Below are 27,168 nucleotides of genomic sequence, written 5' to 3' on the forward strand. Positions count from 1 at the left end.
CAGCTAATAAAGGCTTGGTCTGCTTTGCTTGAGTATCCTAACTAATAATAATAATGAAATAATGTAAGTAGATCAGATTTATTTGAAAGCCTTTTTTTTTTTTTTTTTATCTTTCACCAGAATGGGAACTCAGTAATGCCTGGAGTTTTATTTCTCCCGGAATTACTCTTTAATTGGAGCTGACTGCTGGAGCTGTTATTTGTAACTGCAGCCCTGTCTCTAACCAGTTTAGGGAAAAACCTTTAACATCGCCACCAACGGGGCTGCAATGTTAGCTGTAAGGCACTGACATCACCCCTGGGTAGAGGGAGACTTAACATGCACTTTGTTCCCCGTGCCCTTGTGGGTTCAACAGGCAGGTTGGTGGGGTTGTGCCAATAAATATAGCAGTGGCAGGATTGTGTTGGGCCAGCACAGGCCATCAAGGGGTGGGCAGCAGCCTTGTGAAAAACAATACCAAATAATAAGTATGAGAAATTTGGCATGTATTTCAGTTCCCCATATCTCTGTCCCACAGAGGGCACTCAGCTGCACTGCTACGTGCTGCAGGAATCTCTACCTAACCTGTGAAAGATCAGTGGACCTTAGCAAGCAATAATAAGATTAAGAGAGATATTTTGGAGAATCTGCTCTGAAACAGCTAGATTCCTGTCTCCTGAGGGCCCGAAGATTAAATGGCAACAGCCACTGGAGGTCTGATGAGGTTGGGAAGCATCCTGTCACCTGCCCTGCAGGCAGCAGGTTCTGAAGGAGACTTCCGAAAGGGTTAAATGGGAAGAAGTGCAAATGTACAGAATGTAAGGGATGTTACAGAAACATTGCTCGGTGGCTGAGGGGAACAGGCCAATCTCCCAACGAAGCAGAGGTGAAGGATGTTGTGTTGCTCTTTTTTTCCATGGTCTGAAAACATGCAAGAAACTATAACGCTTTATGACAAAAAAAAATAAAAATAAAAATAAAAATAAAAATAAAAATAAAAATAAAAATAAAAAGTGATAATAATAATTACTCAGAGCAATATCCTTGATGGTTACAGTGTAGAGAACATGTTCATAACAATTTTTCTCTAAGAATACTTAGAGCATTTTTCTTGTTATTTTCTGGGGACAAATCTCCCAGTAGCGTGTGTGTAAAATGTGCATCACTTTTAAAAAGCCCAATAACATATTTTACCATTGCTAACTTAATTATATCATTTGTAATGCAGTTTGCAAATGTTAGGACACGTTTTGTGTGATTTCCAGTTCATGCTCATTAGAAATAGTTTATTCCAGAATGCCTGTTTTGTCCTCAGCTGAGGTCTGCTGCTGGTTGCCAATGGGTAAGTGGAAAGACAGTCACTGTGTTCCAGCCTGGGTGAGGGCTGGTTTTTAGTACCAGATTTGCAGGAAATACCAAAGATGAAGCACTTTGAGAAAGTGTATATATTGCACATATGTAGGTCAGGAAGATCTTTTTCCATATTGTGTTTTTTACAGAACGCAATAACAGAATGACTCAGCCATGTACTCCTGCTCCCTCTCTGTATCTTCTGCATATGAAACTCCACTGATTTATAGAAATTACTAAAAGGACTTTACTTCCTATTATCTTAGATTTTATTTTCCTCTTGCTTTTCTGATAAAGGTTACATAAGCTACAAAAAGAAACCTACAGAAATCTGACCTGATGTGTAGAAAGGGCACGGGGCTGGAGGTGCACTGATAGGGTACGGTCTGCCCAAACCAATTTTTCAAGCTCAGGTATGGGAGCTTGAAGGGAAATAAAGAGCAGCCTGGAAAATCTCCCCAGTATGCACGTCTTTGAATGGTCAGACATGAACACGTCTGTATTGCTGTTCTGAGCTCTCATGCATGAAGAAGCATGGCCAGCTCTAGGCAAAGCTGCCACATCTCTAGTAAACTAGAGATGGCAAAAGACCTGCAAACCACGAGCTTTGGACCTAGTGTAGGTGCTGCCAGGGGAGGTGTAAGGGTGTCTGAGACAGCAGCTCCTGCTGGAGGAATAAAGGAAGGGTAGAGGAAGAACCCAGAAGCTGTCTCTCCTTGTCCCTACCCATAACACACGGCATCTCAGATACAATAATCCCCCTTTCATCTGACAGGGGCATGCCTCCCAGCCTTGTGGTGGCAAGGCCTGAACTGCTGGGAAACCTTGAGTTCACTCTGCAGGAAATGCTCCCATTCACCTGGTAACATCTGATGGAATCCCTTTATAGCCCTGTCACTTTCCTTCTACATACTTTCCCTGCACTCTATTTCCCTTCTCTTTTGGCTCCTCTACACTATTTTAAGTACAACACATTTCAGTTCTGCTTCCCTCCTAATCAGCTAAGTAGCTCTAATGTCAAGTATTCTTTGGGGCTGGATTAGGACTTTCCTGAAGAGTAAAAAATAAATAAATAAAATAAAATTTGCAGTGCAGCTCCATTACCACAAAGTTCAAAGGTATTCATGGCTATATATCAAAGGAGGATTATACGTAAATCTAGAGTTAAGATTATTATGCATGGCTCAGGTAGCAGCCACACCTGGAATTACAAATATTTGCAAATCACACACTAAAAATCTGTGCATCTATTAAAGATATATGTATATATACACACACACATACATACATAATATATAGTGTATAATATATAATATATATGTGATATATGATATGTGATATATGAAAAATATAATACAGTATAATATAGTATAAGTATTATATGTGTGTGTGTGTGTGTGTGTATAAAATCCAGGAAAACAAAAACTATATTAGACCTGGAAAGCGAGCTGTAGTACATGTAGAATGTAAGAAGTAAATTAGTATTGTGTAGCATTGCAAAATGTCAAGGCAGAAACAAACAGTTTATAAATACTATCAAACCAACATTATAAATTAAAGAAAGCAATTATTTAGTCTCAGAAAATAGCAGGTCAAGGGCAAAGGGCCTCAAGCTAAGAATGGGAAAGCTTAGATTGCAAAAAGTTCTCTGTGGAACAATTAGATGATCGTACACATACCTAAAAAAAGTTGGGAAAGATATGTCTTGAGTTTCTAAAAGTTCCCATTGCAGTAACAACATCAGAGCAAACTCGTACTGAAAATAGGCTGCATTAGCACAGAATGGAACGTGCTCTTGGTTCGTTGAATTACTAAAGGCAACTAACTGGAAAATACCTCTGGTTTCTGCGTCGCCCTGTACTTGATGTATTACATCTTTAGCAAAGTAGGCATAAAATGCTAATACACAGTCAGAGTAAAATGTTATTATTCTGGGTGCAGTGTGCTTCACATTTATGTTGCTACGTTGTAAATTTCTGCATATGGCAATGACAAATCAGCTTCTCTTGCTGTAGATATTCAAGTACAGTTTAAAGTCAGTCAGAATAATATCTTTGCGAGAAGGCAAGACTATCCTCTTAAATAAGTGGGCCAGGACTGACTGACCTGAGTTCTGACACTGTTAGCTGCTCTTTCAAGTACTTAATTCCTCTTCCCACTGAAGTCAATATGGATCATATGCCAAAAGCATATAATGCGATTTACTTTGTTGTTTGTTTGTTGTTGTTGTTGTTTTCATGAATATCTGCAATGTAATCAGTAAAGTCAACAGTACTCTGGAAATAGGACATACAGTCTCATCTAAATATCTTTACTCATCAACTGAACAAAGAACTGGATGGGATTCCAGTTTGTTAATTTGTTTTCTCCACTTGGGTAGCTCTTCTCTTTGCAACAGCACTTCAAATATCATGCATTTAAATGGTTACTCTATTAGAGCTTATTCTATTTCTCAGAGAAAAAGTAGTGGATGTTCTTTTTTTTTTTTTTTAGAAAAAAAAAAGTAAAATGTGATTTTAAGATATCTTGCTGGGGGAAAATAGTTCTAAGACAGGTCAAGCTTTGAATTCAAACTAATTAGTGGTATTCCTTCAAATTATCGATTTTTTTAACAATCCAGTTATGGATTGTCACAGTCAAAATATGTTTGTTTGTATTAGCATGACATTTTCCATTCACTAAGTTCTCAAGGAAACATACATGAACGTTGATGACAGAATTTGTCAGAAACCCTGTAAAATACACATCTGTGTCTTAAACTGTTTATCAGAAATAGAAAATAAAAGTGTAAAGTTAGGCCATTGTCTTCAAGTTACCAATACCAATTGCTCTAACTTGTCCTTAAAATCTCACAAGTGGGAGTGGTAAGGATTGATGAACTTAATTGGCACCAGAAAATTCCCAAAGTCTTTCAAATGTTTCTTATGCAAAATAAACAAAACATTCATAACTATTCCTACCATGCTACATTCCTGAATGATCACTACATCCAGGGTTCCTTCCGCTCTGGAAAGGAGCATATTCTGGAAAGGAGGATAGAAACATAAAGTACCTGATACTAAACTTACTCCAAACTTATGCTGATGTAAATAAAATTCAGGAGGATAGCATAAACCCTGTCTAAATTAAACCTGGAGCTAAGCCAAAAAGTCCTTCCTCCCATCTAAACTGCTAGGAAAATTCTCTATTAACATTCAGTTCAGATTAGTTAGTGTATTGTTTGAATAACATATTTCTAAATTACACTCATTAAAAATCATCATGACTTTAAAAAATTATATGAAAGACTTCCTTATTGTTTCGAGTTCAAAAGTAAGAACATCCTAGAGGCACTGTGGGCATCCATCAGATAAGTGAAGAAAGATAAAAGATGGCATGTTACATTATCCACTTAAGTGCCACTACTCCATCTGTAAGCTAATGAGAATTCATTACAAAGATACTAGAGAAAAGCAGATTACCTTGGATTTATGGCAAGGTAAATCTGGTTTTGTTTATTTGTCTGTTTGTTTGTTTTCAAAGTCCTTACAAATGAACATCCGTTATCTTCTTTGTTCTGCTTTTACAGTTTACTACTCTCTGTGAAGTTAAAAATAGAAGATCAGTATTAGAAAGCTGATTCGGATCTGATCCAGCCTATCAATCTGCTTTGTCAAACACCTGAGCTTGAAGCAGGGAAGCTTCTTCACCTGCATTCTTACACAACCCCTAAGAGGCTTCAACTGGTCATGTGAGACAAGATTTTCAGAAGTGGCCGCTGACAATCTATTTGCTTCCAAACGTATGATTTTTCAGGAAGTGTTTAGCGTGGACTCTGAAAATTATAAAATCAAAAGAAAGGAGGGCTGCAAGAGACTGTGGTAGGGGACACATAGAACTGGGACAACCCAAACCAATAGCCTGGAGAAGGAAAGGGGAAGGAAAATGTTTTGCAGCTAAGGAAGAGGTGCAAGCAGAGATAAGAGTCCAGTGTGAGATGGCATGCACTACCAACACTTCTCCGAGCATCCTGGGCATGCACCAGTATCTCTCTGACAAGGCTAAATAACAAGTAAATGATTTCACAGTGAAAAACATAACTTGTCATTTGATTGGATATTGGTAAAGTACAAATAAATGTATCATACAGGAGAAAAAGTGTGATTCAAGAGAGGAGGTGTAAGGAAAAGCATTCCCATCCTCTTCCTGCCCCATCAGGACTCACATTGCTTCCTTAATCATCACCAGGAAATGTGAGTTTCTTTTGAGAGGCACTTGCTGAACTCTTTGTGGATTGTTCTGGTGGCTCAGGACAGGAAGAGGAGTGTGATGTCCTCTGAAGCAGGTCACTGTATGCGTTTTTACAGGAAACTGAGAGCCTACAGACAACTTTTGAAGCCAGAAGGCTTGTCCACTAACTTCTGTCCTGGTAAGATGTACGTAGGTCGTGTGTTCAAATGAGAGCTCCCTGTTGGACAGGAGCTCCTTACTCTTGTTAGAGTTTTACCACCTCAATGCTGCAAATTGTCCATCAAAGCCTATCCGATCAAACCTCGTTTCAGTAATCCCTGCTGATGCGAGGTTAAGAACTTTAAACCAATGCCTCAAATTGCAGCAATCTGGCCGCTGCTGTAAATTGTATCTAAGTTTGGCTGGATCAATAGGATCCAAGGTCTCCTTGTATTCTGCTCTTTCTTTCACCAAGAAATACACTTGTTATTATTCTTCTGTCTTAAACAAAGATATCATGGCACAGAGAAATAGGGCATCGTTATCCTTTCCACACAAAGCACAGAAACCCTTACCTGCAGCATATTTATCCAGACAGGTCTAAGACTTTACCTGTTGCCCACTTGGTTATGACTGCAGTCTGTGCCCTCATCTCCACCCTGTACTTAGGAAGGGGACGGTTCATGAGCTTAAGTCCTTACTGATGAATAGAAATTTTGCTGTTCCCTGTTAGGGTTTGTTATATACTAAGAGTAAATTCTCTCGCCTGTAATATTCTGGCAATGAGTATTTTTTTATTTTTTTGAGATTGATTAAATGCTTCAGCTTTGCTCAGTCTATTAATCTCAGCAGCCATTTATTGCTTCATATACTACAGTGCATTTGGGATTACCCCTTAAGCACTGTGTGTAGAAAGCATGTAGCAGTGAGATACAAATTGTGTGTCTTGGAAATGCTTTTCTGGAAATGAAGAAAAGGAGCTGTCAGAAAAAGTCGGGATGGTTAATATTGGCACTGGGTGCCTCAATCTTTTGTCATCAGTACTGTAAGCTCCCATTTCCTATATCAAATGAGTGATACTAACTCAGATTCTGTGGTATAACCTAGTGTACCCTTACCTGTCTGGTAATTCCTGGTGACACCTGGTTCAGAGGAAAAGGGATTTTCCTGCAACTTCATAGAGCAGTATGAGCAATTGCTGCTGTGCATTGGCTGGGACATTCAGCCTCTTAATCTAGTGAACAGCTACCGCTGCCTCCAAAAGCTGCAGTTATCACTATTCTGCATATTATGCATATTTTTAGAGGTAATACGTGCATCCTGCTGGATGAGGCAATCTTCAAACATATACCAACTATGTTAGCACAATGGCTATCAACACAAATAAACCAAACCCTAGGAAGTCTATTATTGAATTGTGAATCATGAGTTTTCAGTTACTTTTTGTTCTTTTGTCTTGCAAAAATCAGTGGTTAGCAAAATAACACGAGCTTCAGTGGAGATATGCCAGTCTACGGCAGCAGAGGGACTGCTCTTTGCTGCTCGGCCACTGTTACTGACTTCGAGCAATCATCTCAGGACTCTCATTGTAAAATCCTTTGCTTGGTTTGTTGCTTAAAACTGGGTTGGCTTTCATTTCAATAATGTAAAAATGAATAGGCACACGCATCAAGAATTAATTAATATAATAATAAAATCATTGAATCATTAAGGTTGGAAAAGACCTCCGAGATCATCTGGTCCAACCATCCCCCTACTACCAATGTCACCAACGAGACCATGTCCCTAAGCACCACGTCCAACCTTTCCCTGAACACCCCCAGGGACGGTGACACCACCACCTCCCTGGGAAACCCGTCCCAATGCTTGACTGCTCTTTCTGAGAAGAAATGCCTCCTCATTTCCAACCTGAACCTCCCCAGGTGCAACTTGAGGCCATTCCCTCTAGTCCTATCACTGGTTATCTGCGAGAAGAGGCCGACCCCCAGCTCCCCACACCTTCCTTTCAGGTAGTTGTAGAGAGCAATGAGGTCTCCCCTGAGCCTCCTCTTCTCCAGACTAAACAACCCCAGTTCCCTTAGCCGCTCCTCACAGGACTTGTGTTCCAGGCCCTTCACCAGCTTCGTAGCCCTTCTCTGGACATGCTCCAGGATCTCAATGTCCTTCTTGTACTGAGGGGCCCAAAACTGAACACAGCACTCGAGGTGAGGCCTCACCAGAGCAGAGTACAGGGGGACGATCACCTCCCTGCTCCTGCTGGCTACACTATTCCTGATACAAGCCAGGATGCCGTTGGCCTTCTTGGCCACCTGGGCACACTCGGCCACCTGGGCACACATTCCCTCTGCACAGAGTTTACAGTATAGTTAACCAACCTGGTTACCTATAGTTACCTAGTTATTTGAATGGTTTTGCACATACTGATTTTAGAGATCTCAATAGCTAATGAGGCCCATGCACAATGAGAGAAAAAAAACAACATGGCTGCAATGTTTTGGTGTTCCTTTTTTTCTTGCTCTCTATTCATCCTTCTCTATCATGTCAGCATTTAGCTGTGTCTGTCCATTTATGCTCATCTCTTGTCCAGGTGTGCACTCCCACACTCTCAAATCACTCCCTTGCTAGCCCACCAGGGCATTTTGCCTACCCTGCCTCTCGACCATGTTTCTGATGGGAGGCATCTTCCCTACTAGAATTCCCCTGACTTACAGGAAAACATGGTGTTGCAGATAGAATGGTTTTGAGGCTGAGCACTGCACAGGAAGGATGATTTATGAGGCCATATGAAGTCATGGGATTTGAAGTGCTCTGAAAATAACACAGATGAGATCAGCAATCCTCAGAACATGTGAGACCAGAAACAGAGAGAGTTTCCCAACATGGTACTCTGGCAGTGACATGACAAGAGTTTAGGACATCAAAGAGACCATGATGTCTTCTGAGAGCACATTCAGCTATGCAGGCATTCTCTGTTTCCCAGAACTGTGACCTGATTTCCTCCCACACCAGCCTGGGCACCCAGCCCCGCATCCCTGCTGCCTGAGCATTCAGGTCACCAACACAGCTGAGAGTTTTGTTCCTCCTTGGCTCCTTGCTACCCCCACGTTACTGCTTCCCCCTGAGTCTTCAAAATGCTTGACCATAGTCAAGAAAATCCCCCATTTGCTCCCATTTCCCTGACCAAACAAGCCTTAAATCCATATCCCCATCCCTGTGTACTTATCACTGGCTTCAAGTCTTTTTCAACAGAGGAGGCTGTCCTTGATCTCAGTCCCCCATGACACCTACTCCATCGCTCATTATATCAAGTTATTTTCCAGGCTCCTTACCTAAAATTATCAAGAGTAACCCATGTATGATTGTTATTCTATCTTAGGACACATACATTCCATCAGGAGGGTATTGATACCAAAAATTAGTGCTGGCTTCTTACATCATCATGTCAGTTTCAAGTAGTGTTTTGGGAGTGATTTTATAGCAACAGAAATCATAATCTTCCATTTTAGCATCATTCATTTTCTTTCTTTTGCAGTTTTTAGTTCAGTGATAACAAAGGGTCCAAATTATTTTTAGCAGTTTTCTTCTGATTTTATTTATTTTTAAATTGTTTTGATCTTTTATTTTAAAGCAGCCATTTTTTTTTCCCTTCTTAGACTTAGCAGGAGTCTTAAATAGTTGTTTGTGTTTTTTTCAGTAGCCAAGCCTTCACGAGTGAATTTTTAGAGTATTGTGTGGTGTTCGCATCCAAAATAGAAGCAAGCAATACACTGTGCAAGTGCAAAGCACAAACCTCCCATGATGATTCCAAAGCACAAAATAGCCAGCATGGCACACCAAAGAGCAAGTGCTGCTGCGAAGTTCTTCACTGTAAAGCAGGGTCACTTTTTCCCTGTTCCCATATCATGGACCCAGCATGAACCTCAAGCCAGGCAAGAGTATCCACGTTAAGAAACCTCACAGAGAATCTGAAGAAAAACGTATTTCCAAAGTGTCACCCAGCCGTGCCAGCCCAGACTCTACCAGGCCCTAATACCTGTCCTACCAGGAAAAGACAGACAGCAGTTAACTCCTCTCACAATATAGCTTGATCTGACAGAGACTGAACTATTCCCAAAGTTGCTATGAGTCTGATGAAGACCCTCAATATATGGGTGAACCCCCAAAAGAAAGATTATTCACCAAGGCTCTAAGCCTTCCCACAAAAAGCTCTTATTACATTAACTCATCCTTAACTACAAAACTATATTGTTATCTCTTTTCCTCATCTCCCTCTTTGTATAGTTCATAAAGGTCTCAAAATTATTTCTGTATGCACTTCTGGTGATATTTATTTTGGTGCACCTTAAGTACAACAGAGGCTTATTTTATTTACCTAGTAAAGCCACATCTTGTTTACTAATTGAGCATCTTCTGCTCTTTTTTCTCATCAGGTGATTTTAAAATTCACAACAGATCCATATAATGAAGCTGCTATGTCTGAAAGCCAAAGCATTCACACTGAGAACACACTCTGAAAGAAGAGTAAAATCTTACCGAGGGAAAAAAATCCAGGCAACGTACAGAGAACCTTTCTGGGCCTGCAGATGAAGGCTCTCACACAGATCACCCACTCTGTGCTACAGGTAAACAACCATCAACATTCATGAAAGCACACGCAGGCTGCACAATGGTCCCTCAGATCCATCACACAGAGCCCTCCCACACCGTGAGGGCTGACATGCACTATTTCATTTTAGCGTTCATACAGACATGCAGAGCACACAAAACTAATGCTTCACAACTAAAAATTTCCAAGTAGTGTTTCAAAAACAATATGTTCCCTCTTCAGGGCAGGTGCATCAGGCATCTCTGATCATGTGCTGCTGGCAGCTGGTGCTCACGAGGGCATCCTGTGGGCTGTTCAACCTGTCCTGTAGGTCTCTGAAACTCTGTCCAGCAACCTTGAGCTCTAACCTTTGGTCTCAGCATTATGCAGGGCATAGCATTCGATTATAATTCAAAGCATATATTGCTTGGATATCTCAGGCTCTCTGTTTAGTGCCTACTGTTCCACCTCCTAAAGAGAAAGCCTACTGTCACGCTGCCGATGCTTGAATAATGGTGACATTGGGGTTATTTTTCTTTCGTCCAATGAAAGGTTTCTTTAACCGTGACTGTAGGAGGATAAGAAGTGAAATACTAACTGCATTTATGTTCATACTGCTAACCACATTGGAAAATGACTTCATTTTTTTTCTTTTTAAGTTTTCACTGGGGAAAATGGATAACAATTTATGAACATTCACTCACAGTCTTTCCCAAGCAGACTCTCATTACTAATAATCAACATAGCAGGCCATGAGATTTAGCAGAGGAATAGTCCTTTCGTTTCTAAACTCAGTGGGTGAGTATGGAGCCAAACAGTGCGTGCTGAAAATGGGGAATACCATTTTTGCAGAGCTGTTTCTAACTTTCTGTGGATGGGCAGCCCTTAAGATGGGCTGCCTCTTCATGGCAGCATGCAACACAGTCATAGTAGTTCATTCAGAGTCAATCTCCTCATAACCAGAAGCAATAAAACCACTTGCATATGAGCTTCCCAACTGCTTATTTCCAGGAATATATACTTTTGACAGTCTCAAGTCACACAGACATTACTGGTCATCCCAGTTCTGCTGCAAAATCCCCTCCAACCAAACTCTGCATCTGTCTGTACAAGGCAAACTAGTAGACACTAAGATAATGAATACATTTAAGAGGCATAAAGCCAAAGTATGACACACTGGGAAAAGGCTGAGGTGCTTCTTGGAAACTGAATTTATGAGTTACCAGTTTATTAGGGTTCTTTTTAAAAATCAATGAGCATGTGAACAAAGGTGATTTATTTGATATAGTATACTTTGACTGCCAGAGTGTCAACAAGCTTCTTAAAGTAGCTAAGCTTCTTGAGAAGAGAGGTGTTCTCAGAAACTGACCCTCAGTTAAAAGGTAGGAAATAAAACACAGGAATTAATGGCAACGTTTTGTAGCAGAGGCTGGTTACCAGATATTACCACAGAGATAAATGATAGCGCTTGTGCCATACCAGATGTTTGCAAGTTACGTAGCAAAAAGGTAAAGAAAGAAGTTGCAACGTTTGCAGATGACACAGCTGTTCAGAGAGTAAAGCTGACTATGAAGACTTGCGAAAGGATTCTTGCTGTCTTTTATTAATTGGTGACAAAATAGCAGAGAAAATCCGGTGCCAATTCATATACTATAACACATGGGAAAAATATTATAAAATAAACATGCCAAGTGATGCGACACAAATTAACTGTTACTCAGGAAAATGAACTTGAAGCAGTTCTGGAGAATTTTCTGACAATATCAGCTTGTTTCCCAATGGTGGTCAAAAAAGCAAGGTGTATTTTAAGTATTACTAGAAAAGAAGCAGAAAAAAGTAACAGTAAAAATGATCATACTGCTGTAAAAATCTATCACGCATTCTCATCTCAAATACAGCAGATATTTCTGATCACCCTGTTTCACAAGAAGCACAGTGAACAAAGAGAAAGGTGACAGAACAATAAATGCATGTAGTAGCTCCCATATGATGGCAGACTATATACTGTGGGAATCTTCAGCTTCCAAACAGTCTTTTATTATTTTTCACAATACCATAGCCAAAGAGCCTCAAGGCTCTAAGTTCAAATAAACAAAATGAAACATTTTTTTCCACGTAGCCCAGAACTGAATGATGGACCTTAATGGCACAGGATATTATGCAGGTCAAAAGCATAATCAGTTTTTAAAAGGAATTATATAGTTAATGCAAAATAGACCGATGCTTTTTAGTAAGGTAATCTGGATACAGTCTTCGTCAGAGGAAAACTTCCTTATAAGCCCTTTTTCAACATATGTGCCTTATTTCAGCATTTTAGATACACGGTGTTGAGTTAGACAGACTTTGACCTGACCTACTGCAGAAGTGGTTGTGTTCTTGCATTTCCCGATCCTGGAAAGAGCCATAACCAATGTGAAGTTTTTCAGAAATAAGTGACGCTTTTAAATCTCTTTATCATTTCCCTTCTTATCCTATTGCCTAGACATGTGGAGTTTTCCCAGTGTAGGTCTCTCAAAAGCTCGAGTCAAGACTGAAATAGGGCAGTTGACCCTGGAGAGCCTGTGAAGTTTGAGGCCCCTTCCAGTCCTCCAGTTCTGTAATGGGGGGATGTTGTGGCCAGTTTTTGATTGCTCAGGAACAGGATACCTACCTGTCTTGTACTTATCCAGATGTATCACTATTCCATCCTGAGTCACAAGTTCACAGTCAGGCCCAAGGAGCAGGACGTTTTGGTGTGCAGCACTGAGGGAATATTTTGAAAGAAATCACTGCCACAAGGAAACAATGACACATAGCATGATAAATGCCAACTGCTTCTTTATCTCTACCTATTCCAGAGTAGATAACATGAAGCAGTTAAATAGAAGAATCTCATTTCTGTGGAAATCCTCTCATTTAGAGAAGTTCTGGGTGCAAAATTAAGCACCTGTGTTTTTTCCAAAATTTTCCTGTCAGATAGTTCCACATGAAGCTTAAGGCCATCTAATTGCTTTTATTATCATTATACAGCTAATGCAATACTGTAGTGTCTACTAGAGATCCCAATTAGAAATAATATCCCCCATACAGGTACCAGAAGTGTACAGAGCCAAGGTCTCTACTGTGCTAAACTTGGATGTTAGAAAGTCATGAGGCAGATTTATATCCAGGATAGCAAATCTAGCCCAGTCTTCAAAGCCAGACAGATCACACTGCACAAAAAAAAGGGACAGGCTACTAAACAGCCATCAAACTACTTCAGGAGAGTTTCTAAATATTCTTCTGTGTGAATAAAGTGATTGATGGTCTTGCTATTTCTCCTCATATCTCAGTAGAACATGTGGTTGATAACTACATTTTGTTCTTGATTAAAATGGCACCCCTTTGCTAAAATCTTTGCTGGGTTAGCGGGGCAGACAGTCAGCATTTGGTGGGATTAATCACTCCAGGGTATTCAAAAGCATCTCCAGTATTGCTCAAGGAGGCTGTTTCAGGATAGGAAAGCTGGACACAGAGAAGAATTTGCAGAATCCAAGCTGTAATCCACCTCTCTGATGACACCATCTGAATTGCTGTTATAAACCCAAGTATTTGGCTAAGGTTACTTACCTGCATAGTGTTGTGTTCATGTCCCTCAGGTGACACAGCTGTATATACTCGTGCCTATAATGCTGACTCAGCAAACCAGCGGCTATTGCTGTCTGTAACTGAAAGCACTAAAACCCTATGTTTACCCATGGGCTTGATTGTGCTGCCTTAGGTCCACAAGGCAATATAAAAGCTACTGCCTTACTGTTAAGTGGAACAGTTTTAAAGTATTTAATCTGATGAATGTGGTACAAACCCAAATAACCTTTTGCCAGTGGTTTGCTGCACTTACAGTTATTTAAAGGTGATAGGAAGAGTGATACAGATGGAGAATAAGAATAAATATAAGATTAATTTAAGAATATATCTTTGCAGAGTAGAGTAGCACATAGACACAGTGTCACCACCCATAGGCTGAGAGCACCAGCAGATGCACTCTTCTGGCCCTAGCTTTGCTTCTTGAAGAGCTTCTTTTGTCTCCTACATACAATCATCCACTGGCACAAGGAGCCTGTCTAGCTTGTCACCAGGCACAATGAAATGCAGAAGCACTTCTCAAACCCACTTTGGTGTAAAATCACCATGGTTAGCACTGTCCAGCACCAAACCAGCCACGGGCAGATGCCTTTGTGCTGGGGGATCTGAGAAACCCCTTTGCTAGTTTTGCTGCCAGGTAGAAACCTCCAGCACAGCAGTAGCCGTGTCTCAGTGAAGAGAGCCATCTGTGGCTCAGCCCCACCTGCATATTCTGTTGCCTCTGAAAGATGCAGCAGTAGGGCACGATTGCCATTTAAGTATGAAGGCATTTAGAAACAGGCAAAATTACATTAATGCACTGACTGGACAAATCCCTGAAAAACTGTGTATGCAAGAAGATTCTGACAGCTTTCTGTGAGATCTGCCTTTTCTGCCAAGTCTGTTGCTCTTGGTTCTTGAAGTATTTATTCAATTAAAAAAGCACTGGAGGGGTGAGGAAGGTTATGCTTGGTATGAACACTAAATGAAATATGCCTGTACTCAAGAATTAATGTTCGTATTGAAGCAGGTCAGTCTTTAAATCAGTTTTGTTAGTCTCTTTGAGTTCTGATAATTTAAAAAGTACCTTATTTCTGTTAGCTGGCTAAAGACTCCATTAGTTATATTTTTTATAGAGAGATCACAGGCCAACATGACTTAATGTTCTGAAGTCTGTGTTCCCACATAGCTCAACTTATTCAAGTAAGCAGTGCTAAGGTTTTGTCTTTGTGTTAATATGATTCTAATAAGAAGTGGACTAATACTAGCTTAGGCCTAACGTTACTAAAGCCTGTTATTTCTTTGCTTTTCCTATTACCCAATTTGTAACTCACACTGGGTAGTAACCAAAATGCCTGCTGGGTGACTTTTTAAGTAGGTTTTCTTTGCAGCCCATTTGCTTCCTTGTAATTGAACGAGGTGGGGCTGAATCTGCCAGTCAATTTTAAAAGGCTTTTTGTAAGAATGTTATGAGCCACCACCTCATGTTTAGAGCTGTGATTACTTTTGAAAAGGACTGTCTTTTCAAAGGAGATCTCACTTTGTCAAACACTGGAAAGGTTTTCTTGTTTTCTTGAAATACAATTATCCCTGGGGTTCTAGAAGTGGTAACTGCTAAAAGGCTAAATGAAGCAGAAATCATCTATATCATTTGAGTCAATTGATCAGCTGACACAAACAGTTGCAGCCTTACTTTACCACATCAGAGTATTGATACTGCTGTGCCCAAATTCTGTTGTGATTTCCGGTGGGTTGTTACATACTCGTTTGTTAATGTTACTCAATCTGTTTGCTGTCTTTAGGGCTCTGGCTCCATGTTATTAATATTGGACCACTATAGCACTTGGGAAAAGAAAACTGATCAGGATCAGGGAGCAAATTACATTCTGTCCGGTTAGCTGGAGCACCCAGAACACGATTCACATTGACAATGCTTTATACTGCCTCTCTGAGTTATCCCTCATCCAGTATTGGAGCTACAACAGTAAATACCCGGTCTGGCATGTGGTCTGCACAAACAAAGTTATCCCTTCAGCACGTCTACAACAAATCTGAAGCAGTTGAGTGAGTTGTCCCACTTCGGTGCCTTTCATCATCCAGCTGCGGCACTCTAATTCCCCATTGCTAGGTGTCTAAAGCCTCGCGTGATTTCTCTTGGAACCACAACTTAAGGCAATCCATCCCGAATTCTTTTAAATCTATCTGCTTTATTATTAAACTGATAAACTGCAAAGTCTTGCCCTGTTGTATGTAATCTCTCTCCTTCCGAGCAGTTCAGCTGACTCATCAGAGGCAGGCCAACACCAGTGCTGTCCACGCTTCTGCTGTGAAATGCAAGGTGTCTGCTCCCTGACCTGCTGCCGCTGGACCTGACACAGGTGTGTGAGTAACACAGGAGTGCACAGGTAAGCAGGGCTCGGTAAGTAACACAAGGGCATTGATGGTTTTGATAACGCTCTCTCAGTAGAGGCAAAACCGTGTGCCACAGCTCTGGCATCTCAAGTGGTGTGTCTCCGTGAGGTCTTAGGTCCAAACAATGACCAAATGGGAAAATCTCAGGGGTTATTTTATAAGTTTTAGCAAACAGGTTTAAACTAAGAAACCTAGAAAACCAGGTCCTGCTTCCATATCAATGCTGAGACTGGTAACAGCGAGTATGTCTTTGGTGACGTTGTTTTCTAGCTGACACATCAGATATCATGGCATTACCAAAAAACTCATTATCAGTCATATTTGAACCAATGGCTTGGGAAGCCAATGTATCTGGAGGTTGAGAACACATAATTATATCAATGTTTGTAGATTTGACTCTTTCTCCTGTTGCACAGTGTTGGGTCCACACTGACTTCTCCACACAAGAGGCAGTATTCCCTGTAGAGCACAGCTTCACCTATTTTATACAAACTGTCCCAAAACTGTTCAGAAAAATGAGTCTTGATCCAGCTGGAAGGCTGTCAACACAGTTGGCTCACAACTACTTGCTTCCTTACCCCTAAATGGGATTCTCTTTTTGCTTGTCTCCACTGTAGACAACACACAGAATAATTATGGTTCTCATTTAACGTTCTGTGAACACATGAGGGCTGAAATTAAATATATTTTTTAATCATCTCAGAAATACGAACAGGTTTGTGGATAATTTTTCCTGTATATTTGTTTTTTTCTTCCAACTACTGCTACTTCCCAAGGGTTTTTTGTTGACATTTGCTGACTGTACAAATCAGGGCCTGCATTTAACAACATTAATTGGCCAGGACAACCATTAGCACAGGTCCAGGGAAGATTTTGCTATGAGTGAGCTCACTGCTGCACAAACACACAGATGATACAATCTCAGCAGCACAGATGCCTTGGTGTAAGACCTTTAACAATCCAATACTGATGCTCTAAGCTGCAGGAGACACTGCTAGGTTCTAGCAAAGTTTGTTCAGCCCCAGCACTACATGAGCGTGACTAGAGTCATCTGAGAGAGAAGCTGTCTCTGAAAGCAATGTAGTCACGTGTATATTTATCCCTATATTCCCACTAATGAACTCTGCAAGACCAGCAAAGAGCGAATAGAGAGATCTTGGAACACAGAACTTGGAAAACTGAATAACCTAGTAAGGGAGAGTTGAGAGCTGGCAGTAAATGAAGAGCTTCAAACACACAAGGTGCAACATTTTGAGAGGGTTTCGCTGTATAAGAGTGAAAGCTCAAAATTTCAAGTGTGATTTTGCTGAAGAGAAAAAAATCATTTGAAAGGAAAAGTAAAAAGGGAATGAAAGTAGATACGTAGACTTGTAAAAAGGATAAAGGAGGGAGTGGGAGAAGACTAAACAGTCTCTTCCCATATCAGTCTTAGATCTTCTTTCTGCATGCCAGAAACTATGAAAATGTTAAAGTGCTGCAATCAAGGAAAAGACATTTGTGTATTTGCTTGTGATCCTGCACCCCTGCTATCAAATATCCTACTTGATTTGTTGTCACTAATTCCTTAAAGTGTAATTATTATTTGACTTCACTTTGTACTTGGCCATTTTTGTTCAATTCTCAGAAAATTAGTCAATGACTGATGGTTGAACATTACACAACTTTCTGGCCTAGCTTATAATTTGAGTAAAATCTGCCTTTGGAGAAAATTCTTCCCCACAGAATGAAAGAAGCTATAAACTAAAAAGAACTATAGAAAAAGAGCTATATTCACCATAACTCAGCACTGGCCTGATATAGAGTTCAACAAAACAAATGCGCTGTATACTAAGCATTTGAACAAATTACTGAGTATTTCAAAAAATGGGGATGATGTAGGCTTTTTTTTTTTAAACAAAAATGTAACATTCTTCAATTTAGTCAGCTTTTCAAATGTTTCTGTTCCATAAACTGAACGTCTGAGCAGGAAAGAGTGTCTTGCAGATGGAAGGCACAGATCACAGCCACAGAAGAGATACAAAAAAATAATTGATTTGATTCATAGCCTCTTCCTATTTCTTTATAGTTTGAGGAATGCTTGGCTGAGTGAAGTTCTGTGGTTTTTTATTTTGAAGAAATACTTCTTTTGTTTTCATAAATCAGAGCCTTCCCATTTCCTCCATAAATCAGGGAGATGAAGCAATCCTGTTACCTTTATTCCATGTACAGTCAGACGATGGGGTTCCACCTCCATCCTTGCACAGGGGAGTCACCCTTCCCTCCTCAAGCTACCTACAGGGACTCCCATTCACTCGGAAGGGATGCCATGACAGGAGGTTATAGAAATGGCTGGAGGACAACAGGCAGACGGTGAAGGGGCTGGGCACTCCTGCAAACAGCCAGCAAACAGCTGCTGAAGGAAACTAAGGGCTGCAAGAAAATTAGGGTTAGGCTCAGAATAGAGAGAAAGAGTAGACCCAAGATGGAGAGGCTCTGCCAGGGAAAACAGAGGACGGTGACATAATCCTCACCTGGGGAATTTCTCCTCAGCAGAAGGCTGGGATCTGCTTCTCCCGTTGTTCTTGCTCCAAGTAATTAATTTTCATCCTTCCTTTCTTTAAAAAACAGTTGACAAAACTGGGAGTGAAATAAACAAATAGCCATTTGTCTCTTTTAGTCTCAGACTTCATTCTGTGCGTGTGTGTTTCACCAGTAACCTGGAGCCTTTCAACCTTCTTTTTACTGTTTCCAGAACTGTCTTCCTAAACCTTTTGAAAGGATGACATAGAAAAATATGGCTAAAACATAGCATGAATCTTTGCCTCCATTTGTCCTATCCCTATGGACCACTGAATATTCCACTTATTTTTTTGATGAATTCTAACCTAACCTTCTTTTGTATGGTACTAGGTAATCAACCCAGGCTAAAGGAAACCATCAGCCATTGGTGTTTCCATTATACCAAATCTCTGTGTTATTCAAGATCCACTCTATGCTCTTCCATGGCCCATCTCCCTAGCTCTAACCCGCATCTAATACGCTGCATAACCAACTGGAAAGCTCAAATCTGTGCATTTCTAATCTCTCAGTACAGTTACGTGGTCTCCAAAAACAAATGGCTGGTAAGGGAGAAAACAGCCAGTGAATGAATAAGCAGCATCTTGTTGCTGCTTGCTCAACTTTCCAGCAGTTCTATTGTAAATTCAAGGATTCTGGGAAGGAGGAAAAATGCTCAAACAGTGTGTGCACGGCAAACATAAGTTGTGTCCTTTCATGATGCTATTATTAAAGTTGCAAAACCGTACTCTAGAGATGCTGCAGGCTGGATCCTCACTGCTGCAACCTTCTGCAGTCCTGCAGTCAGCAGAGCTATAGAGGCTGGAGCTAGCCGCTGAGCTGACCTGCCAGTCTCGCACGCGGTCTGGACGGTGCTGCGCAGCAGCAGCTGGCATGAATTGAACAAGTACAAAATCGAGTGCTTAGAGTATTTCTTTTCACACGTGTAATTGGATTGAGAATTGGTTTTAGATGGGCTCAATCCACAAACACCAGTGAAAACAAGCCAATGACATATACTACTGTGTTGATAAGTATTTTTTTACTCTGAGCACCAGTAACACATAAAAAAAGCCCAGTTCTTCAGTTTTGTACAGATCTGAGTAGCTTTTTTTGCCTGTGTAAAGGTAATGTAATTTTAGAAAAATGTATGCGAGGATTTTTAAGACTGGACTCTCGTAGAAGAAATTGTACCGTAGCAAAATATTATGATATATTAGCTTTTCAGTTCCGTACACCGCTATCTTGTCAGAGCTCTGAATTAATTGACTGGTATTGACTTCAACACTGAATTGCAGAATTGGATTGTTAAGAATTAGGTTATCCCTTGTGATTTAAGCTGTTAGACAAAATCACAGACACATAAGGTTGGAAGAAACATATGGCTCATTTCTCCTTTGAGAAAGAATCATGTCTGCCTAGTACATTCCTGAAAAAAGTTTGTCTGTCCTGTTCTTCTAAAGCTTTGATGATAGGAATTATTTAAGAAACCTCTTCAAATGCTGACGAAAGGACTGTCTAACAAATACCTCTCTTGCTGCAAGTCACTTCTCATCTTATTCTTTGTTGGCATGGAGAAGACTTGATTCCCTTTGCAAGTCTTTTACACAGGTCAAGAATGCTATCAGGTCATCAGTCAGTTTCCTTTTTTTCTAGATTAAATAAATCTTCCCCCACCCCCTGGATTTATTGATTCTCATCATTCCTTTTACCCTCATATAGTTTTATTGGTTTATTTTTTTCTCTTATCATGTTCCAAAGTGGACACACAACCCTAGTTATCAGTGCTGAGTAGACCAGAAAATTACATTTATATTCCCCAGAATTTCATTTGTTTGGCTTATGGGTCAGTAAAATCATTGAGGGAGGAACGTTTTTCAAGCAGCATCATACTGTTGACTCACAGTCAGTTCATCAATGACTGGAGGACCCAAAGGCTTGCCTGCCGTATTGCTGCCTTGCCAGCTATTCTCCACTCTGCAGCTGTGCATTTGACTTCCCCCACGAGGAGTTCTTTGCATTCTTTATTGAATTTGATCTTATTTTTTTCAGAGCATTTCACCAACGTGGCAAGATTAATTTAAATTCTGATCTTGTTCACCAAAGTGCTCAAAAACCCTTCCATCTTGATGTCATCCACAAATTTTACTCTATCCAAACCATTACTCTCATCCAAGTCATTAATGAAAGCGCTGAGTCACGCTGACCCCAGCCATACCCTTGTGGGACCTCACTTACAACATCTCCCTGGTTTGACAGTGAATCATTGATAATTACTCCGGAGAAGTGGTATTTCAACCACTTGTGCACCTGCCCAGCTGCAGTGATTTCAGCCTGGCCTCATTCTTTTCTTCTGTTCAGCACATAAAAACATCATATGGGACCACATCAAAAGGTATTAAAAACCCTTGGTCACGTTTGAAGCTCACCATGTACCAGCCAGGTCAGGGATGCCCAGTGCGCACAGCTTATGGACTGGATCCTCCAAACTAGTTTGTGTAGCCCACAGCCAACTGCAAGGCACCTGCCGTACCTACGCAGACAGCAAGTTATGTTCACCTGCGTGATTCAGCCATAAGCAGGACCTTTGTGGTGCTTACCCAGTAAATCCAGCACCCACAGGAAGGAATGGACTTTTGCAGGCATAAAGATAAAGGGTTTTGTGGGTACAATGTTTCCATAACACACGGGAAAAGCAAGGCATCTTCTGCTCACCCCCCGGAGAGGTCACATCACCAGCAGCAAGCGGTTTAGGTGCCTACAGCACTGAGCTGCTCATCCTGAAGAAGAGATGATTAGATCTGTTTAAAACAATGTTCTTCAAAAGCCTTTATTGCCTGACTGTATTCTGCATGTTTAGGAACAAACTGTATTAGTTTGTTTTAAAATGCTTCTCAGTGACAGTCCCAGCCTGACTCCCCCAAAGTCTCTATTTTCTTCATTTTCTCACTTTTAATGACAGGTATTATGTTTATCCACAGGGACTTTTCTTCTAGCAGCTGTCAAAGATTATTGTTAGTGCTTCTGAGAATGCTCTAGCACTTTAAATTCGCCAGCATAAAGCTCAGCAGGCTGGGCTGATTTCAATGTATCTACATCTCTTAAATTTTAAAATGTATTCTTTACTTGATTTTTGACTTTTCTATAGCCCTGTTAAAAAGAAACATGGTAAGTTTCTGGGTACCAGCACCTTGTTTGTGACTTAAAACCACTGAATACCTCAGTCTTGGTGTCATCTGCCTTTCCTCTCTCTAAGCCACAGACCTTCCTTCAGCCTCCCCCCGTTTCTAACATCCTTTCAAAGGATTACAATTACATTACAATTTGTCCCTTGTGACTCATTTTGTGCCTTAGCCTTTCTGAGTCCTTCCTATTCAGGCACCCTTTGTCCCTCTACCCCTTTCTGTACAGCTGATTTTGTGTGATTCCTGTTATTTACCTTACAAGGTGAACCTGGAAAAGCAGTAGGGCATTTCTGCGGTGCTCATTGCAGTCACGAGGACAGCAAGGAGGCGGTGCAGTCACAGGGTAGCTCCATGTCACACAACCTGGCATGTACACAGCTGGCAAAGCACCTGCAGCTTCTTTAGAGCCAGCAGTAGATGGACACGCTGTCCTCCCAAGGTAGTACAGCTTCATGTTCACATCCCACACGTGTCTGTGTTTGAGCTGCAGGCCACTTTCGGCTGTCTGCTCCTACAAAGAAATTTCCACGTACTTAATTTAAACAGTGGCTATAGATACGCCTAATCCCAAGAAAGACGTCTACCATTTTTCCTTGATCTTAAAGTGTTTACAAGGGAACCTGTCCTTTCTTTTTGCAAGTGGAGGAACCAAGATGCAGAAAAAAAGGTGAGGGCTATGTCCAGGGCAATGCTCAGCACGGGCTGCATTCAGAAGGGCAACCAGGCTGCTGAATCCCAACCCAGCATCCTTGCCACAGCCTCGCATCGTCTCCACAGATGAACTGCCGACTTCTCTCCATATCTATGAAGGACTTGATGATACACATCTAACTCCACTTTCCATTTTAAGCTGCTGCATACTATTCAACCGTTTGGCACAGACAGCAGCGATGCTCTCGGGAAGCTGAAGTTTCTGTAAAGCCCTATGTTGCTTCGAAGTATCATTACAATAACCAACTTCCAAACTTTTTTTTTGGAAAAGAGTTTGAAAGTTAAAAGAGCTTGGAAGTTAAAAGAGTTTGGAATACAAAGTTAAAGCCTTTGTGTTCACAAGATGTAGAGCACAGCAGCACAGTAACGCTCTGTACACTACATTAATGCAAATAACAGTCACAAACTTGCAAGTATAGGGTGACGGTAGTTGTATAGCACAATGTTTTCACTCTTTCACGGGGTGACTGCCACTGCTAGCGTGCATTATTTATTGAAGATAAAAACTAAAAGGGAATGAAATCTACTACTGTAACCGACGACCTTTACAGCCTCATCCTCTCAGACGAGCTGAAATCTGATGGCTTAAGAGAAAGAAGCCTGCTGAAAAGTCCCTTGGCTCCCTCACAGCCCCCGTGGTACACACCCACTCTCAGCAGCGCTTCCCTCAGATTCCCACCAAGCCCCGGCACCCGGGCCGGACCCGTGCCACCAGGTGGGAGCTTGCAGGAGCTCGGGAAGTGCAGGGGAAGCGGGCGTCTTGCAGCTTCCCCAGTGGCAAGCGGCAGTATTGGCCGCCACCAAAAAGGTGTAAACTCCTTTTGGAACAGGATGGGCGATACTCCCAGAAGGGGGTTTACAAGTGCTGGATGTGAATAGTCCCCTCGTTTTGCAAGCCAACAAATGTCTGCTGCAATGCACTTCTAGTACAGCGTGACCTCTCTGGGACTGCCATCGTGTTCTGAATGAAACTCACGCAGCTACCACAAAGCTACTAATTTAGTAACACGCTTAATCACAATTCTAACTGGAAGATCATTAAGAAAGCCCAGACTTACACATGCAGTCTGGTACTAAGCAGCCGACACCATTTCCTTCTTCCAAAGACAGAATAAATAACGTTATTAATGAAAAAAATCACAAAAATCCAGCGTACAAATTGCTTGTAGTTCCCTGCTAGCACATTATCCACTAAAATCTTTTCTTCCTATATGGCACAAATTCTGTTTCTTTCTATGACATCTCAGTGTTAAGCACTACATTTCTGTCAGTGGTATACTTCATTGTCTGTAATGAGTCAAGCGAACCACCAACATGCAGCGTCAGTATTTCTACTACTATTATCTGCATTGTGGCATCTCCAAGCTAAAGATCAGAGAAATGATGATGTGCCCGAAGTCCAGTTTGGATAATGTATCCAAATGGAACAAATTCCGTTCATTATTTGATTTCACAGGCACTTAATCATACAAAATGATGCCTAGCTGGCGCAGTGGTAGATGAACTAGGGAAAGATTAGATTTGTCAACTGTGACATTAAGATCAGCACAGCCTAGCGCGATTCCCTCTCTCCTCACACTCTCTTAGATGTAGGAGGTGTGATCTCCTCTCATTCTTCAGCAACGGGGTGATGTCAAATTAGGAACCCCATAAGCTGACACCAAATGGTGGGACGGCTGCTTATCAAGTCCGTTGTCTTCCTTGTTCAAGCACCATTTGTGTCACTCCAGAGGAGATCAGCTACGTGCAGAAAATTTGAGGGAACTGCTAGAGAGCTCGTAGTTTTTAATGCTATTAAACAGTGAACGTAGGAAAGCCAGTAAATGCTTTGTAAACTGCTTCACGAATTGCTGCCGGGGAAAAGGAGCTGGTCAACGTGTACTAGGGCAGCTTGTTCAGAAGGCACAACAGAAAGCAGGGTCAGGAGGGAGCACTTGGTGTTTCCAGCAAAACCCCAGCCAGCCACACCTGAGGCACTTCCTTCGTGCTGGAAGGGAAGGAGACAAGCCACACAGCGCACGTACAAATTAGACTGCTGTTTTTTACGGATGAGACGTATCCTAAAAACTCAAGGCGAAAGGTAATAGCTAAGGAAAAACCTGTTAAGTTTGCCCTAGAATTACATTTCAAGTTTAAATGACTCCCAGTCATTCTTGTTTTCCAGCCTTGTAATTAGGAGCTTGCCCTTATGCCTGGCTGGAGTAAACCTTTAATTTGATTAATGCTTGCACTTGACTAGTGTTGATGACAAGCCTAGGTGAAGCTAACAAACTTCAGGGTATTGTCTATCTTGCGAGAAGCTCCAAATGCATCCAAGTAAAGAAGCAGCTTCTTGAGGAACTGCCCCCCTAGACATGTGTAAAGGATCAGCAAAAAAAATGTGTTCCTTTGTAGGTATGAGAATTAACAAGAGGACAAGAGCTTTCAGGTGTCTGACTGCAGAAAGGTGCTGGCCCTGACAGACACAAGCCAACACCCCTCCTGCAAGGAACAGGTGCCTGGAAGTTATCTTACAGTCACAGGCAACACTCAAACTTCCCCATAACTCTGCATTTTAATTTGTACAATCAGCATCCCAGTAAGACCGGCCAAAAGGTGGGATTTTCACTAAGCAGAAGTGAGAATGACTTTTGATTTGGTTATCATTTAATTTTCATCCAATTCAAGCAAAGCCAACAAACACAGTCTATCCCTGCAATGCACGACACTTGAGGAAAACTCCCCTTGGAATACGCTGATGTTCAGTGTACCCCCAAAAAAACAGCTGCTTGGCTGGGTGGGCTGGCTTGTCCATCCCATGTCTCCTAACAGGATCGAGAGCAGCAGGATGTATGGTTCCTAAGGTGCTCTGCCAGGAACCAAAGCACTTTTCTAGGGGAATCCTGCCTGCTACTTGATGACAGTCTGTTGAACTGTTGCTGCTATCGCTAGTCTCCATCCCCTTATGAAAGCTTTCTGTGCAAAGCTGTCACAGCCGGGTCTGCTACCCATAGAGCGGGCAGTCCTTGAGCCACTTAGCCTTGGAGGTCACGTTCTGGAGAGTGAAAGATCATGGTTTATTGTGGTGAAACTGCCTGCAAGTGAAACACGAGTAGTTTAGTGTTGCATTAAAACAGCGATGAATTTAGCCCACAATTTCGAGAAATGGAGCAGCGCACCCTGACAAAGCCTCAGAAGCTAAAAATTATAACAGCCCTCCCCGTCAGTAGCCCAGAGAGCTACGAACATCCTCAGCCCTGCTAACCTCTTAACCGGACCCCTACTGAGCATCAAGGTATGTCATCTTCTGAGCTGGTATCAGAGAGTTTAAAGACAGGTTCTCCTGCGGTCCGACCTCCTTTATGTGTTGCTCTTTGCTTTCAGTGAGGTTACTGTCACTTAGACGCAATCTTCCCTCACCTTGGCATCACAGTGACAGCACCCCTCGTTGCAGGCTCACTCGCTCCATCCTCTGTGACACTGCCTTTCCCCTGCATTTTCCTACTATTCTCTGGCAGTAGCAATCAACTCCTGTAGCTGCTATCAGCTGCAGACACGCAGACCTCCTCTGCTGCCTCTCCATCACCTACCACACCTAATTTCCAGCTCCCCATTCAGCCTCCCCGTCCTCCACAACCTCGCACTTCACTTCAGCTGTTTTGTCACATCTCATGCATGCCATCCCCCTCATGTTCCCTCTGCGTTTTACCACAACAGAGGGTACCGTCAGGCCATCTCCTGCTTTACCTGCTACGCCTGAGTCACGTCCTCATCCTGTTCTCACCTCTCTTTCCCCAGTGCTTCACTGGGACAGGAATTGCAAACGGGTGTAACAGGGCAGCAGTGCGAGAATCCAGCTTTGTCAGGGCAACACCGCTCCCTTGGACTGGTTCTCTAACGTGGAGTCTTGAAATCTGCGTGCGCTTGGATGGGCTGTGTGATGCCCTAGCTATCTAACACCACGCGTTGTACCCTCCAGCACGATCAGACCTTCCCCCTTTTCCCTCTTCTGCTCGGCTCCGTCCAGAACCGGCGTGCCCTGCTGGTGTTTCCAGATCACCCAAAGCACCGGTCCCGATGGAGCTGCACCCCAAGAACGCGTGCTGAGCAGGACGCGGGCCCTCAGCCGTCAGCCCCAGCTGAAGGTAGGTACCGCAGCGGTGAAGTTACGCATCCCGCACCGCTCATTGTTCTCATTAGCGCACGGGAATGCCCTCGACACCTGAGGAGAAGGGAACAGGAGCGCGGCACGCAGCCCGCCGCCCTCAGGTACGACATGGCGGCGGGCGGCACCTCGGGCTGCTCCCTGAGGGTACCGCCGGGCAGGGGGCGAGCCCAGCGCCGTGACCGGACCGGACACGGACCCCCCCCTCCCCCCCGGACCCGTAGGGACCCGCTGCCGGCCCCCGGGACCGCGACGGGCGATTTCTGGGGAGCCCCGGGGCTGGGGACGGAGGAGGAGGAGGAGGACGAGGGAGAGGAGGGAGGGGTGATGGGGGGGTGATGAGGGAGGGGGCGCCCGCCCCGCCCTCCCCCAGCGGAGGGATGACGTCACCCCCGCCGCCCGGCCCAACCGCCGCCCCCCCGGCCCAACGGCCGCCCGCGGCGCCCCGGGGGGAGGGCGCAGCCCCCGCCGCCCCC

At 42.5% G+C, this 27,168-nt stretch overlaps 1 long non-coding RNA gene across 2 annotated transcripts; it reads right to left on the reverse strand.

Annotated features, from left to right (window-relative positions):
* Positions 1 to 11,766: 11,766 nt before the first annotated feature.
* On the reverse strand, positions 11,767 to 27,033 carry LOC121066624. 2 transcript variants are annotated; one of them, XR_005817878.1, is made up of 5 exons: positions 22,092 to 27,033; positions 21,253 to 21,432; positions 18,628 to 18,733; positions 12,774 to 18,526; positions 11,767 to 11,938 (listed from the first exon to the last, which is right to left on the reverse strand). It is a non-coding gene; the product is annotated as an uncharacterized LOC121066624 (long non-coding RNA). The 2 variants fall into 2 exon arrangements; XR_005817877.1 differs by lacking the exon at positions 21,253 to 21,432 and having other exon boundaries at positions 11,767 to 18,526.
* Between the last annotated feature and the right edge of the window lie 135 nt (positions 27,034 to 27,168).

This window comes from Cygnus olor, chromosome 2, assembly GCF_009769625.2.
Source record: "Cygnus olor isolate bCygOlo1 chromosome 2, bCygOlo1.pri.v2, whole genome shotgun sequence".
In the NCBI taxonomy this organism is placed as follows: domain Eukaryota; kingdom Metazoa; phylum Chordata; class Aves; order Anseriformes; family Anatidae; genus Cygnus; species Cygnus olor.